Genomic DNA, 18284 nt, shown 5'->3' with positions numbered 1-18284 from the left:
ATGCAGCATTTAAAAACGACTCTGAAGACTCCAGTGACTTTTATGTCACCTCCTTTTTCTAATAAAGTATTGGACCCAATAAATTAAGTGTATAAAATGCAGCATTTAAAAACGACTCTGAAAACTTCAGTGTTTTTTATGTCACCTCCTTTTTTTTCTAATAAAGTATTGGACCCAATAAATTAAGTGTATTTTAAATCACAAGACATTTTCTGTTAAAACACTTTTTTTTAATTATTAATTATTTTCAAACTTATATCTCGCTTATGGTTAGTTCTACATGAAAAATGCAAATAACTATTTTGTAGGAAATTTTATTACCTTTAATTTTGGTGAAAAAGTAAAAATTGATAGGAGTAACTGTTTTCGAGATATAAGCAAAAAACAAAAAAACTGTTACCTTAATTAAGCGCTTGCATATAAGCAAATTTAGTACTACTAGTATTGTTATTATAAATGTTATTGTTATTAATATGACGACTAAAGACAACTCTATAACTTTAGTGACTTTTATGTCTCCTCCTTTTTTCTCTACCACACTTAATTTAGTTTAATTTCGGTTTTTCAAACATTTTATTTTAAAGCAAATTTTTGTTAAAGATTATTTATATCCAACTCTATAACTCGCTTATGGTTGGTCCTACAAAAAAATGCAAATAACTATTTTGTAGGAAATTTTATCAGCTTTAATTTTAGTAAAAAGATAAAAATTGATAGGAGTAACTGTTTTCGAGATATGATCAAGAAACCAAAAAACTGTTACCTTAATTAAGCGTTTGCATATAAGCAAATTTAGTACTATTAGTATTATTATTATTAATGTTATTGTTATTAATATGACGACTAAAGACGACTCTGAAACATTTAGTGACTTTTATGTCTTCTCCTTTTTCCTCTACTAAAGTGTTAGACACAATTAATTTAGTTTAATTCCGGTTTATCAAGCATTTTATTCTAAAGCAAATTTTTGTTAAATATTATTTATATCCAACTCTATAACTCGTTTATGCTTGGTCCTACAAGAAAAATGTAAATAACTATTTTGTTGGAAATTTTATCAGCTTTAATTTTGAAAGAAAGATAAAATTTGATAGGAGGAACTGATTTCGAGATATAAGCAAAAAACCAATAAGAAAACTGTAACTGTTACTGAACAAAAATGTAATTCAGTTTTCAATGTTTGAGATTAAGACAAAAATGCAGCATTTAAAAACGACTCTGAAGATTTCAGTGACTTTTATGTCACCTCCTTTTTCTTCTAATAAAGTATTGGACCCAATAAATTAAGTGTATTTTAAATCACAAGACATTTTCTGTTAAAACACTTTTTTTTAATTATTAATTATTTTCAAACTTATATCTCGCTTATGGTTAGTTCTACATGAAAAATGCAAATAACTATTTTGTAGGAAATTTTATCGCCTTCAATTTTGGTGAAAAAGTAAAAATTGATAGGAGTAACTGTTTTCGAGAAATAAGCAAAAAACAAAAAAACTGTTACCTTAATTAAGCGCTTGCATATAAGCAAATTTAGTACTGCTAGTATTGTTATTATAAATGTTATTGTTATTAATATGACGACTAAAGACAACTCTAAGACTTTAGTGACTTTTATGTCTCCTCCTTTTTCCTCTACTAAAGTGTTAGACACAATTAATTTAGTTTAATTTCAGTTTTTCAAACATTTTATTTTAAAGCAAATTTTTGTTGAATATTAAAAACTATAAAATGGCTTAGATTGCCTAAAAACACAGATCACACATGATCTTTTGCATAGAAATGAGAAAACGCTCATGTAACACACAAAATAAGCTCCATTTTTCCTTATTAAAAGTATTATTATTATTATTACTTTTGTTACTATTACTATTATTATTATTATTATTATTATTATTATTATTATTATTATTATTGATATTATTATTATTTTTATTATTATTATTATTATTATTATTATTATTATTATTATTAACTTATTAATTTTAGCCAATTTCTTGCCTAAAAACTATCAAATGGCTTAGATTGCCTAAAAACACAGATCACACATGATCTTTTGCATAGAAATGAGAAAAGCTCATGTAACACAAAATAAGCTTCATTTTTGCTTAGAAAACTAAACTTACTTTTATTACTACTATTATTATTATTTTTATTATTATTATTATTACTATTATTTTTATTATCATTATTACTATTATTATTATTATTAATATTATTATTATTAAAAACCGATTATAACTTTTGTATAGTAAATGTTTTTATACCAGTTTTAAAATGAGTTATTGATTTTAGACAATTTCTTGCCTAAAAACACAGATCACAGATGATCTCTTGCATAGAAATGAGAAAACGCTCAGATAACACAAAATAAGCATCATTTTTGCTTAGAAAAACTAAGCTTTAATTTAGAAAGAAATTTATTATTATAAGTATTATTATTATTATTATTATTATTATTATTATTATTATTATTACTATTATAATTATTATTTCTTTTATTACTATTATTATTATTATTATTATTATTAACTTTTGTATAGTAAATGTTTTTATACCAGTTTTAAAATGAGTTATAATTTTATTCAATTTCTTGCCTAAAAACACAGATCACAGATGATCTCTTGCATAGAAATGAGAAAACGCTCATATAACACACAAAATAAGCTTCATTTTTGCTTAGAAAACTAAGCTTACTTTTATTACTATTATTATTATTTTTATTATTATTATTACTATTATTATTATTATTATTATTATTATTATTATTATTATTATTATTATTATTATTATTATTATTATTATTATTATTAACTTTTGTATAGTAAATGTTTTTATACCAGTTTTAAACTGAGTTATTAATTTTAAACAATTTCTTGCCTAAAAATACAGATCACAGATGATTTCTTGCATAGAAATGAGAAAACGCTCATATAACACACAAAATAAGCTTCATTTTTGCTTAAAAAACTAAGCTTACTTTTATTACTATTATTATTATTATTATTATTATTATTAATATTGTTATTATTATTACTATTATTATTATTATTATTATTATTATTATTATTATTATTATTATTATTATTGTTATTATTATTATTATTATTAAAAAATTATATTAAACAGGCAGAAAACGTCGTATTCTGACACAAAAAAACGAATTACGTTATAGACTTGACGAGAACGGCGTATTTCGGACTCTTATAGGGTCAAAAAATATCAATTTGGATTAAAACAAATTATTTTTGTTGACTCTCAGTCTGAATTGTTCATCAGTTCAAACAAAAACGGCTTATTTTAGACGATCTTTTGCTTTGAACAAGAAAACTTACATCGAACAGACTAAAAACGTATTAATCTGGCATAAAAGAGCAATTTATATACCACTTTGGATAAAGGCAGCTAATCCTATTCGTTTCATTGCTTAAAATAGACAAAATTGTTAATAAATCTAACAAAAACGCTGTATTCTAGCACAAAATACTAATTACATTATAGTTTCGACGAGAATAGCTTATTTGGAAAGATTCATGCTTCCAAACGAGTAAATTTTTATTAAACAGATGCCAAACATCATGATTTGTCCTATAAAGACATTTTATATTGCAGTTTGTATTAAAACAAAATATTTTCGTTGATTCTTTGTTGGAAGCAGCAAACCTAACATTAAAGAATCTGAAAACTTTGTATTCGGACACAAACCACCAAATTTTGTACCAGTTTAGACAAAAACGGTTGATTTTCGACAATATTTTGCTTTGAACAAGAAAACTTATATTAAACTGACTAAAAACGTCTTATTTTAGCACAAAACAAAAGATTTGCGTTATAGTCTTAAAGCTGATTCATGCCACAATTTGGATAAAAACCAATTATTTTTGTTAATTCATTGTTACAAACAAGAAACCTTACATCAAAGAAACTGAAAACCCTTTATTTAGGCACAGAAATTCGAATTACGTTTCAGTCTGGACAAAAACTGCTTATTTTAGACGATCCTTTGTTTTGAACACGAAAACTTACATTAAAAAGATTAAAAACGTCTTATTCTGGCTAAAAACTGCAAATTATATATTACTCTAGATAACAGCAATTTATCCTGATTACTCCTTTACTTAGAATAGAGTAAACTTGTATAAAACTTAATGAAAACTTTAAATTTCGTCTCAAAGAAATAATTTACGTTGAAGTTTTGACCAGCACTGTTTATTTCAAACGAAATTATGATTCGAAACTAATGAACTTTTATGGGGCAGATGCAAAACCACATATTACCATATAAAGCGTTGTTTTAAAGCAAAGTATTACCTTTTGCAACAAGAAATTTCACGTCAAAGAAACTAAAAACTTCGTTCGTATTCATACATAAATATCGAATTACGTATCAGTTTAGGCAAATACAGCTTATTTTAAACGATTCCTTGCTATAAACAAGAAAAATTTTATCAAGCATATTGAAAACGTCTTATTCTCGAAAATAAGAGCAAATTATGTATCAATTTTAACAAAAGCGGATTACTCTGTTTGATTCTATGCTTAGAGTAGAGTAAACTACTATAAAACGTAATGAAAACTATATTCAAGCTCAAAAGAACAAATTACGTTATAGTTTTGACAAAAAAAAATATTTCGGACGATTACATACTTCGAAGTAAGCAAACTTTAATTGAACATGTGCAAAAGCTAATACTTTGCTTTAAAATAACGATTTATGTGGTAATATGGTATTTTGCATCTGTCCTATAAAAGTTTACTCGTTTCGCTCCATTGAATCATTCGAAATAAATTATTTTGACACAACAACAACGAAAATAATTTGTTTTTGTTTAAACTGTAACATAAGTCGCATTTATAAAACGAACTAATACGTTTGGCATCTGTTTAGTGAAAGTTTTCTCGTTTGGGGGCATAAAATTGTTTGAAATTAACAGTTCTGGTCAAAACTATAACGTAAATTATTTCTTTGTATCACTTTAAAGATTTGCGTTATAGTCTTGACGAGAACTGTTAATTTCAAACGATTCTATGCTTTGAAACCAGTATACTTTCACTGAACAGAGGCAAAACGTCTGATTTCGCCTTTAAAAAACGATTTATGTCACAGTTTGGATTAAAACCAATGATTTTCGTTTATTCATTGTTACAAACAAGAAACCTTACATCAATGAAACTGAAAACCTCTTATTCAGGCCCAGAAAATCAAATTACGTTTCAGTCTGGACACAAATTGCTTATTTTAGACGATTCTTTCTTTTGAACACGAAAACTTATATTAAAAAGATTAAAAACGTCTTATTCTGGCTCAAAACTGCAAATTATGTATTACTTTGAATAAATGCAGTTTATCCTGATTACTCCTTTGCTTAGAATAGAGCAAACTTGTATAAAACTTAATGAAAACTTTAAATTTCGTCTCAAAGAAATAATTTACGTTATAGTTTTGACCAGAACTGTTAGTTTCAAACGATTTTATGCCCCCAAACGAGAAAACTTTTACTAAACAGATGCCAAACGTCTTAGTTCGTTTAATAAAAACGACATGTTACAGTTTAAACAAAAAAATTATTTTCGTTGTTGTTGTGTCAAAATAATTTATTTCGAATGATTCAATGGAGCGAAACGAATAAACTTTTATAGGACAGATGCAAAATACCATATTACCACATAAATCGTTATTTTAAAGCAAAGTATTAGCTTTTGCACTTGTTCAATTAAAGTTTGCTTACTTCGAAGTATGTAGTCCTCCGAAATAATTTTTTTTTGTCAAAACTATAACGTAATTTGTTCTTTTGAGCTTGAATATAGAGTTTTCATTACGTTTTAAAGTAGTTTACTCTACTCTAAGCATAGAATCAAACAGAGTGATCCGCTTTTGTTAAAACTGATACATAGTTTGCTCTTATTTTCGAGAATAAGACATTTTCAATATGTTTGATAAAATTTTTCTTGTTTATAGCAAGGAATCGTTTAAAATAAGCTGTATTTGCCTAAACTGATACGTAATTCGATATTTGTGCATGGATACGATGTTTTCAGTTTCTTTGACGTGAAATTTCTTGTTGCAAAAGGTAATAATTTGCTTTAAAACAACGCTTTATATGGTAATATGTGGTTTTGCATCTGCTCCATAAAAGTTCATTAGTTTCGAATCATAAAATCGTTCAAAACTATAACGTAAATTATTTCTTTGAGACGAAATTTAATGTTTTCATTAAGTTTTATACAAGTTTACTCTATTCTAAGTAAAGGAGTAATCAGGATAAATTGCTTTTATCTAGAGTAATATATAATTTGCAGTTTTCAGCCAGAATAAGACGTTTTTATTCTTTTTAATGTAAGTTTTTGTATTCAAAACAAAGGATCGTCTAAAGTAAGCAGTTTTTGTCCAGACTGAAACGTAATTCGAATTTCTGTGCCTGAATAAGGGGTTTTCAGTTACTTTGATGTAAGGTTTCATGTTTGTAACAATGAATTAACGAAAATAATTGGTTTTTATCCAAACTGTGGCATGAATCGTTTTTAAAAGACGAAATAAGATGTTTTTCCTCTGTACAGTGAAAGTTTACTCGTTTCAAAGCATAGAACCGTTTGAAATTAACAGCCCTAGTTAAGACTATAACGCAAATCTTTTGTTTTGTGCTAAAATAAGACGTTTTTAGTCAGTTTGATATAAGTTTTCTTGTTCAAAGCAAAATATTGTCGAAAATCAACCGTTTTTGACTAAACTGATACAAAATTCGGTGGTTTGTGTCCGAATACAAAGTTTTCAGATTTTTTAATGTTAGGTTTGCTGCTTCTAACAAAGAATCAACGAAAATATTTTGTTTTAATACAAACTGCAATATAAAATGTCTTTATAGGACAAAACATGATGTTTGGCATCTGTTTAATAAAAATTTACTCGTTTGGAAGCATAGAATCATTCCAAATAAGCTATTCTCGTCGAAACTATAATGTAATTAGTATTTTGTGCTAGAATACAGAGTTTTTGTTAGATTTATTAACAATTTTGTCTATTTTGAGCAATGAAACGAATAGGATTAGCTGCCTTTATCCAAAGTGATACATAAATTGCTCTTTTATGCCAGATTAATACGTTTTTAATCTGTTCGATGTAAGTTTTCTTGTTCAAAGCAAAAGATCGTCTAAAATAAGCCGTTTTTGTTTGAACTGATAAACAATTCAGACTGAGACTCAACAAAAATAATTTGTTTTAATCCAAACTGATACTTTTTGACCCTATAAGAGTCCTATAAGAGTCTGAGATATGCTGTTCTCGTCAAGTCTATAACGTAATTCGTTTTTTTGTGTCAGAATACGACGTTTTCTGTCTGTTTAATATAAGTTTTTAACAATAATAATAATAACAATAATAATAATAATAATAATAATAATAATAATAGTAATAATAATAATAATATTAATAATAATAATAATGAAAATAATAATAGTAATAAAAGTAAGCTTAGTTTTCTAAGCAAAAATGATGCTTATTTTGTGTTATCTGAGCGTTTTCTCATTTCTATGCAAGAGATCATCTGTGATCTGTGTTTTTAGGCAAGAAATTGAATAAAATTATAACTCATTTTAAAACTGGTATAAAAACATTTACTATACAAAAGTTAATAATAATAATAATAATAATAATAATAATAATAATAATAATAATAATAATAATAGTAATAAAAGAAATAATAATAATAATAATAATAATAATAATAATAATAATGATAATAATACTTATAATGAATTTCTTTCTAAATTAAAGCTTAGTTTTTCTAAGCAAAAATGATGCTTATTTTGTGTTATCTGAGCGTTTTCTCATTTCTATGCAAGAGATCATCTGTGATGTGTTTTTAGGCAAGAAATTGTCTAAAATTAATAACTCATTTTAAAACTGGTATAAAAACATTTACTATACAAAAGTTATAATCGGTTTTTAATAATAATAATATTAATAATAATAATAATAATAATAATAATAATAATAGTAATAGTAACATAAGTAATAATAATAATAATACTTTTAATAAGAAAAAATGAAGCTTATTTTGTGTGTTACATGAGCGTTTTCTCATTTCTATGCAAAAGATCATGTGTGATCTGTGTTTTTAGGCAATCTAAGCCATTTTATAGTTTTTAATATTTAACAAAAATTTGCTTTAAAATAAAATGTTTGAAAAACTGAAATTAAACTAAATTAATTGTGTCTAACACTTTAGTAGAGGAAAAAGGAGGAGACATAAAAGTCACTAAAGTCTTAGAGTTGTCTTTAGTCGTCATATTAATAACAATAACATTTATAATAACAATACTAGTAGTACTAAATTTGCTTATATGCAAGCGCTTACTTAAGGTAACAGTTTTTTTGTTTTTTGCTTATATCTCGAAAACAGTTACTCCTATCAATTTTTACTTTTTTACCAAAATTAAAGGTGATAAAATTTCCTACAAAATAGTTATTTGCATTTTTCATGTAGAACTAACCATAAGCGAGATATAAGTTTGAAAATAATTAATAATTAAAAAAAAGTGTTTTAACAGAAAATGTCTTGTGATTTAAAATACACTTAATTTATTGGGTCCAATACTTTATTAGAAGAAAAAGCAGGTGACATAGAGGTCACTGAAGTCTTTAGAGTCGTTTTTAACTGCTGCATTTTTGTCTTCGTCTCAAACATTGAAAACTGAATTACATTTTTGTTCAGTAACAGTTACAGTTTTCTTATTGGTTTTTTGCTTATATCTCAAAAACAGTTACTCCTATCAAATTTTATCTTTCTTTCAAAATTAAAGCTGATAAAATTTCTAACAAAATAGTTATTTACATTTTTCTTGTAGGACCAAGCATAAACGAGTTATAGAGTTGGATATAAATAATATTTAACAAAAATTTGCTTTAAAATAAAATGCTTGAAAAACCGGAATTAAACTAAATTAATTGTGTCTAACACTTTAGTAGAGGAAAAAGGAGAAGACATAAAAGTCACTAAATGTTTCAGAGTCGTCTTTAGTCGTCATATTAATAACAATAACATTAATAATAATAATACTAATAGTACAAAATTTGCTTATATGCAAACGCTTAATTAAGGTAACAGTTTTTTGGTTTCTTGCTTATATCTCGAAAACAGTTACTCCTATCAATTTTTATCTTTTTTTCAAAATTAAAGCTGATAAAATTTCCTACAAAATAGTCATTTGCATTTTTTTGTAGGACCAACCATAAGCGAGTTATAGAGTTGGATATAAATAATCTTTAACAGAAATTTGCTTTAAAATAAAATGTTTGAAAAACCGAAATTAAACTAAATTAAGACTAACACTTTAGTAGAGAAAAAAGGAGAAGACATAAAAGTCACCAAAGTCTTGAGAGTCGTTTTTAATCGTCATATTAATAACAATAACATTAATAATAATAATACTAATATTACTAAATTTGCTTATATGCAAGCGCTTAATTAAGGTAACAGTTTTTTGGTTTCTTGCTTATATCTCGAAAACAGTTACTCCTATCAATTTTTAAATTTTTACTAAAATTAAAGCTGATAAAATTTCCTACAAAATAGTAATTTGCATTTTTCATGTAGGACTAACCATAAGCGAGATATAAGTTTGAAAATAATTAATATTTAAAAAAAAAGTGCTTTAACAGAAAATGTCTTGTGATTTAAAATACACTTAATTTAATGGGTCCAATACTTTATTAGAAGAAAAAAGAGGAGGCATAAAAGTCACTGAAGTCTTCAGAGTCGATTTTAAATGCTGCATTTTCGTCTTTGTCTCAAACATTGAAAACTGAATTACATTTTTGTTCAGTAACAGTTACAGTTTTTTTATTGGTTTTTTGCTTATTTCTCGAAAACTGTTACTCCTATAAAAATAAAAATAAATAAAATGTTTGAAAAACCGAAATTAAACTAAATTAATTAAGAGTAACACTTTAGTCGAGGAAAAAGGAGAAGACATAAAAGTCACCAAAGTCTTAAGAGTCGTTTTTAGTCGTCATATTAATAACAATAACATTAATAATAATAATACTAATATTACTAAATTTGCTTATATGCAAGCGCTTAATTAAGGTAACAGTTTCTTGCTTATATCTCGAAAACAGTTACTCCTATCAATTTTTATCTTTTTACTAAAATTAAAGCTGATAAAATTTCCTACAAAATATTTATTTGCATTTTTTATGTAGGACTAACCATAAGCGAGATATAAATTTGAAAATAATTAATATTTAAAAAAAAGTGCTTTAACAGAAAATGTCTTGTGATTTAAAATACACTTAATTTACTGGGTCCAATACTTTATTAGAAGAAAAAAGAGATGACATAAAAGTCACTGAAGTCTTCAGAGTCGTTTTTAAATGCTGCATATTCGTCTTCGTCTCAAACATTGAAAACTGAATTATATTTTTGTTCAGTAACTGTAACAGTTTTCACTTTGTTTTTTTGCTTATATCTCAAAAACACCAAAATAGTTATTTACATTTTTCTTGTAGGAGCAAGCATAAGCAAGTTATAGAGTTGGATATAAATAATATTAAACAAAAATTTACTTTAAAATAAAATGTTGAAAAACCGAAATTAAACTAAATTAATTGTGTCTAACACTTTAGTAGAGGAAAAAGGAGGAGACATAAAAGTCTCTAAAGTCTTCAGAATCGTCTTTAGTCGTCATATTAATAACAATAACATTAATAATAACAATACTATTAGTACTAAATTTGCTTATATGCAAGCGCTTAATTAAGGTAACAGTTTTTTTGTTGTTTGCTTATATCTCGAAAACAGTTACTCTTATCAATTTTTACCTTTTCACCAAAATTAAAGCAGATAAAATTTCCTTAAAAATCGTTATTTGCATTTTTCATGTAGAACTAACCATAAGCACGATATAAGTTTGAAAATAATTAATAATTAAAAAAAATGTGCTTTATCAGAAAATGTCTTGTGATTTAAAATACACTTAATTTATTGCGTCCAATACTTAATTAGAAAAAAAAGGAGGTAACAGTAAATGCTGCATTTTCGTCTTCGTCTCAAACATTAAATACTGAATTACATTTTTGTTTAGTAACTGTTACAGTTTTCACTTTGGTTTTTTGCTTATATCTCGAAAACTGTTACGCCTATCAATTTTTATCTTTCCTTCAAAATTAAAGCTGATAAAATTTTTTACAAAATAGTTTTTTGCATTTTTTTTGTAGGACCAACCATAAGCGAGTTATAGAGTTGGATATAAATAATCTTTAACAAACATTTGATATAAAATAAAATGTTTGAAAAACCGAAATTAAACTAAATTAATATTAAAACAATTATTAATATTATTATTATTAAAAACCGACTATAACTTTTGTATAGTAAATGTTTTTATACCAGTTTTAAAATGAGTTTTTAATTTTAGACAATTTCTTGCCTAAAAACACAGATCACAGATGATCTCTTGCATAGAAATGAGTAAACGCTAAGATAACACAAAATAAGCTTCATTTTTCCTTAGAAAAACTAAGCTTTAATTTAGAAAGAAATTCATTATTATAAGTATTATTATTATTATTATTATTATTATTATTATTATTATTATTATTATTATTATTATTATTACTTTTATTGCTATTATTATTATTATTATTATTATTATTATTATTATTATTAAAAACCGATTATAACTTTTGTATAGTAAATGTTTTTATTGTATTTTAAATCACAAGGCATTTTCTGTTAAAGCACTTTTTTTTTAAATATTAATTATTATCAAACTTATATCTCGCTTAAGGTTAGTCCTACATGAAAAATGCAAATAACTATTTGGTAGGAAATTTTATCAGCTTTAATCTTAGTAAAAAGATAAAAATTGATAGGAGTAACTGTTTTCGAGATATAGGCAAGAAACCAAAAAACTGTTACCTTAATTAAGCGCTTGCATATAAGCAAATATAGTACTATTAGTATTATTATTATTAATGTTATTGTTATTAATATGACGACTAAAGACGACTCTGAAACCTTTAGTGACTTTTATGGTTTTTCCTTTTTCCTCTACTAAAGTGTTAGACACAATTAATTTAGTTTAATTTCAGTTTTTCAAACATTTAATTTTAAAGCAAATTTTTGTTAAAGATTATTTATATCTAACTCTTTAACTCGCTTACCGTAGGTCCTACAAAAGAAATGCATTTAACTATTTTGTAGGAAATTTTATCAGCTTTAATTTTGAAAGAAAGATAAAAATTGATAAGAGTAAATGTTTTCGAGATATAAGCAAAAAACCAAAGTGAAAACTGTTACAGTTACTGAACAAAAATGTAATTCAGTTTTCAATGTTTGAGACGAAGACAAAAATGCATCATTTACAAACGACTCTAAAAACTTCAGTGACCTTTCTGTAACCTCCTTTTTCTTCTAATAAAGTACTGGACCCAATAAATTAAGTGTATTTTAAATCACAAGACATTTTCTGTTAAAGCACTTTTTTTAAATATTAATTATTTTCAAACTTATACCTCGCTTATGGTTAGTCCTACATGAAAAATGCAAATAACTATTTTGTAGGAAATTTTATCAGCTTTAATTTTAGTGAAAAGATAAAAATTGATAGGAGTAACTGTTTTCGAGATATAAGCAAGAAACCAAAAAACTGTTACCTTAATTAAGGGCTTGCATATAAGCAAATTTAGTACTAAAAACAACTTTGAAGACTTTGGTGACTTTTATGTCTTCTTCTTTTTCCTCTACTAAAGTGTTAGACACAATTAATTAAGTTTAATTTCGGTTTTTCAAACATTTTATTTTAAAGCAAATTTTTGTTAAAGATTATTTATATCCAACTCTAGAACTCGCTTATGGTTGGTCCTACAAAAAAAAATGCGAATAACTATTTTGTAGAAAATTTTATTAGCTTTAATTTTGAAAAAAAGATAAAAATTGATAGGAGTAACTGTTTTCAAGATATAAGCAAAAAACCAATAAGAAAACTGTAACTGTTACTGAACAAAAATGTAATTCAGTTTTCAATGTTTGAGACGAAGACGAAAATGCAGCATTTACTGTCACCTCCTTTTTCTTCTAATTAAGTATTGGACCCATAAAATTAAGTGTATTTTAAATCACAAAACATTTTCTGTTAAATCACATTCTTTTTTAATTATTAATTATTTTCAAACTTATATCTCGCTTATGGGTAGTTCTACATAAAAAATGCAAATAACTATTTTGTAGGAAATTTTATCACCTTTAATTTTGGTGAAAAGGTAAAAATTGATAGGAGAAACTGTTTTCGAGATATAAGCAAAAAACAAAAAAACTGTTACCTTAATTAAGCGCTTGCATATAAGCAAATTTAGTACTACTAGTATTGTTATTATAAAGGTTATTGTTATTAATATGACGACTAAAGACAACTCTAAGGCTTTAGTGACTTTTATGTCTCCTCCTTTTTCCTCTACTAGAGTGTTAGACACAATTAATTTAGTTTAATTTCAGCTTTTCAAACATTTTATTTTAAAGCAAATTTTTGTTATATATTATTTATATCCAACTCTCTAACTCGCTTATGGTTGGTCCGACAAGAAAAATGCAAATAACTATTTTGTAGAAAATTTTATCAGTATTAATTTTGAATGAAAGATAAAAATTGATAGGAGTAACTGTTTTCGAGATATAAGCAAAAAACCAAAGTGAAAACTGTAACAGTTACTGAACAAAAATGTATGTCAGTTTTCAATGTTTGAGACGAAGACGAAAATGCAGCATTTACTGTCACCTCCTTTTTCTTCTAATTAAGTATTGGACCCAATAAATTAAGTGTATTTTAAATCACAAGACATTTTCTGTTAAAGCAAATTTTTGTTATATATTATTTATATCCAACTTTATAACTCGCTTATGGTTGGTCCTACAAAAAAAATGCAAATAACGATTTTGTAGGAAATTTTATCAGCATTAGTTTTGGAAGAAAGATAAAAATTGATAAGAGTAACAGTTTTCGAGATATAAGCAAAAATCCAATAAGAAAACTGTAACTGTTACTGAACAAAAATATAATTCAGTTTTCAATGTTTGAGGCAAAGACGAAAATGCAGCATTTAAAATCGACTCTGAAGACTTCAGTGATTTTTATGTCACCTCCTTTTTGTTCTAATAAAGTATTGGACCCAATAAATTAAGTGTATTTTAAATCACAAGACATTTTCTGTTAAAGAACTTTTTTTAAATATTAATTATTTTCAAACTTATATTTCGCTTATGGTTAGTCCTACATGAAAAATGCAAATAACTATTTTGTAGGAAATTTTGTCAGCTTTAATTTTAGTAAAAAGATAAAAATTGTTAGGAGTAACTGTTTTCGAGATATAAGCAAAAAACCAAAGTGAAAACTGTTACAGTTACTGAACACAAATGTAATTCAGTTTTCAATGTTTGAGACGAAAACGAAAATGCAGCATTTATAAACGACTCTGAAGACTTCAGTGATTTTTATGTCACCTCCTTTTTGTTCTAATAAAGTATTGGACCCAATAAATTAAGTGTATTTTAAATCACAAGACATTTTCTGTTAAAGCACTTTTTTTAAATATTAATTATTTTCAAACTTATATTTCGCTTATGGTTAGTCCTACATGAAAAATGCAAATAACTATTTTGTAGGAAATTTTGTCAGCTTTAATTTTAGTAAAAAGATAAAAATTGATAGGATTAACTGTTTTCGAGATATAAGCAAGAAACCAAAAAACTGTTACCTTAATTAAGCGCTTGCATATAAGCAAATTTAGTACTAAAAACAACTCTGAAGACTTCGAAAACAGTTACTCCTATCAATTTTTATCTTTTTACTAAAATTAAAGCTGATAAAATTTTCTACAAAATAGTTATTTGCATTTTTTATGTAGGACTAACCATAAGCGAGATATAAGTTTGAAAATAATTAATATTTAAAAAAAAAGTGCTTTAACAGAAAATGTCTTGTGATTTAAAATACACTTAATTTATTGGGTCGAATACTTTATTAGAAGAAAATGGAGGTGACATATAAGTCACTGAAGTCTTCAGAGTCGTTTTTAAATGCTGCATTTTCGTCTTCGTCTCAAACATTGAAAACTGAATTACATTTTTGTTCAGTAACTGTAACAGTTTTCACTTTGGTTTTTTCTTATATCTCGAAAACAATTACTCCTATCAATTTTTATCTTTCTCTCAAAATTAAAGCTGATAAAATTTTCTACAAAATAGTTATTTGCATTTCTTTTGTAAGACCAACCATAAGCGAGTTATAGAGTTGGATATAAATAATCTTTAACAAAAATTTGCTTTAAAATAAAATGTTTGAAAAACCGAAATTAAACTAAATTAATTGAGTCTAACACTTTAGTATAGGAAAAATGAGAAGACATAAAAGTCACAAAAGTCTTCAGAGTCGTTTTTAGTCGTCATATTAATAACAATAACATTAATAATAATAATACTAATAGTACTAAATTTGCTTATATGCAAGCGCTTAATTAAGGTAACAGTTTTTTGGTTTCTTGCTTATATCTCGAAAACAGTTAATCCTATCAATTTTTATCTTTTTACTAAAATTCAAGCTGATAAAATTTCCTACAAAATAGTTATTTGCATTTTTCTTGTAGGACCAAGCATAAGCGAGTTATAGAGATGGATATAAATAATATTTAACAAAAATTTGCTTTAAAATAAAATGTTTGAAATACTGAAATTAAACTAAATTAATTGTGTCTAACACTTTAGTAGAAGAAAAAGAAGAAGACATAAAAGTCACTAAAGGTTTCAAAGTTGTCTTTAATCGTCATATTAATAACAATAACATTAATAATAATAATACTAATAGTACTAAATTTGCTTATATGCAAACTATAAATAATCTTTAACAAAAATTTGTTTTAAAATAAAATGTTTGAAAAACCGAAATTAAACTAAATTAATTGGGTCTAACACTTTAGTAGAAGAAAAAGGAGAAGACATAAAAGTTACCAAAAGTCTTCAGAATCGTTTTTAGTCGTCATATTAATAACAATAACATTAATAATAATAATACTAATAGTACTAAATCTGCTTATATGCAAGCGCTTACTTAAGGTAACAGTTTTTTTGTTTTTTGCTTATATCTCGAAAACAGTTACTCCTATCAATTTTTACTTTTTTACCAAAATTAAAGGTGATAAAATTTCCTACAAAATAGTTATTTGCATTTTTCATGTAGAACTAACCATAAGCGAGATATAAGTTTGAAAATAATTAATAATTAAAAAAAAGTGTTTTAACAGAAAATGTCTTGTGATTTAAAATACACTTAATTTATTGGGTCCAATACTTTATTAGAAAAAAAAGGAGGTGACTTAAAAGTCACTGAAGTCTTTAGAGTCGTTTTTAAATGCTGCATTTTTGTCTTCGTCTCAAACATTGAAAACTGAATTACATTTTTGTTCAGTAACAGTTACAGATTTCTTATTGGTTTTTTGCTTATATCTCAAAAACAGTTACTCCTATCAAATTTTATCTTTCTTTCAAAATTAAAGCTGATAAAATTTCTAACAAAATAGTTATTTACATTTTTCTTGTAGGACCAAGCATAAACGAGTTATAGAGTTGGATATAAATAATATTTAACAAAAATTTGCTTTAAAATAAAATGTTTGAAATACTGAAATTAAACTAAATTAATTGTGTCTAACACTTTAGTAGAAGAAAAAGAAGAAGACATAAAAGTCACTAAAGGTTTCAAAGTTGTCTTTAATCGTCATTTTAATAACAATAACATTAATAATAATAATACTAATAGTACTAAATTTGCTTATATGCAAACGCTTAATTAAGGTAACAGTGTTTTGGTTTCTTGCTCATATCTCGAAAACAGTTACTCCTATCAATTTTTATCTTTTTACTAAAATTCAAGCTGATAAAATTTCCTACAAAATAGTTATTTGCATTTTTTATGTAGGACTAACCATAAGCGAGATATAAGATTGAAAATAATTAATATTTAAAAAAGAAGTGCTTTAACAGAAAATGTCTTGTGATTTAAAATACACTTAATTTATTAGGTCCAATACTTTATTAAAAAAAAAAGGGGGTGACATATAAGTCACTGAAGTCTTCAGAGTCGATTTTAAATGCTGCATTTTCGTCTTCGTCTCAAACATTGAAAACTGAATTACATTTTTGTTCTGAAACGGTAACAGTTTTTACTTTGGTTTTTTGCTTATATCTCGAAAACAGTTACTCCTATCAATTTTTATCTTTCTTTCAAAATTAAAGCTGATAACATTTCCTACAAAATAGTTATTTGCATTTTTCTTGTAGGACCAACCATAAGCGAGTTATAAAGTTGGATATAAATAATATTTAACAAAAACTTGCTTAAAAATAAAATGTTTGAAACACTGAAATTAAACTAAATTAATTGTGTCTAACACTTTAGTAGAGAAAAAAGAAAAAGACATAAAAGTCACCAAAGTCTTCAGAATCGTTTTTAGTCGTCATATTAATAACAATAACATTAATAATAATAATACTAATAGTACTAAATCTGCTTATATGCAAGCGCTTTATTAAGGTAACAGTTTTTTGGTTTCTTGCTTATATCTCGAAAACAGTTACTCCTATGAATTTTTGTCTTTCTTTCAAAATTAAAGCTGATAAAATATTCTACAAAATAGTTATTTGCATTTTTCTTGTAGGACCAACCATAAGCGAGTTATAGAGTTGGATATAAATAATATTTAACAAAAATTTGCTTTAAAATAAAATGTTTGAAAAACTGAAATTAAACTAATTTAACTGTGTCTAACACTTTAGTAGAGGAAAAAGGAAAAGGCATAAAAGTCAACAAAGGTTTCAGAGTTGTCTTTAGTTGTCATATTAATAACAATAACATTAATAATAATAATACTAATAGTACTAAATTTGCTAATATGCAAACGCTTAATTAAGGTAACAGTGTTTTGGTTTCTTGCTTATATCTCGAAAACAGTTACTCCTATCAATTTTTATCTTTTTACTAAAATTCAAGCTGATAAAATTTCCTACAAAATAGTTATTTGCATTTTTCATGTAGGACTAACCATAAGCGAGATATAAGTTTGAAAATAATTAATATTTAAAAAAAAGTGCATTAACAGAAAATGTCTTGTGATTTAAAATACACTTAATTTATTAGGTCCAATACTTTATTAGAAGAAAAAGGGGGTGACATATAAGTCACTGAAGTCTTCAGAGTCGATTGTAAATGCTGCATTTTCGTCTTCGTCTCAAACATTGAAA

The sequence above is a fragment of the Tribolium castaneum genome, chromosome 5 (genome assembly GCF_031307605.1).
Source record: "Tribolium castaneum strain GA2 chromosome 5, icTriCast1.1, whole genome shotgun sequence".
Classification (NCBI taxonomy): Eukaryota; Metazoa; Arthropoda; class Insecta; order Coleoptera; family Tenebrionidae; genus Tribolium; species Tribolium castaneum.
Note: the sequence above shows the minus strand (reverse complement) of the source record.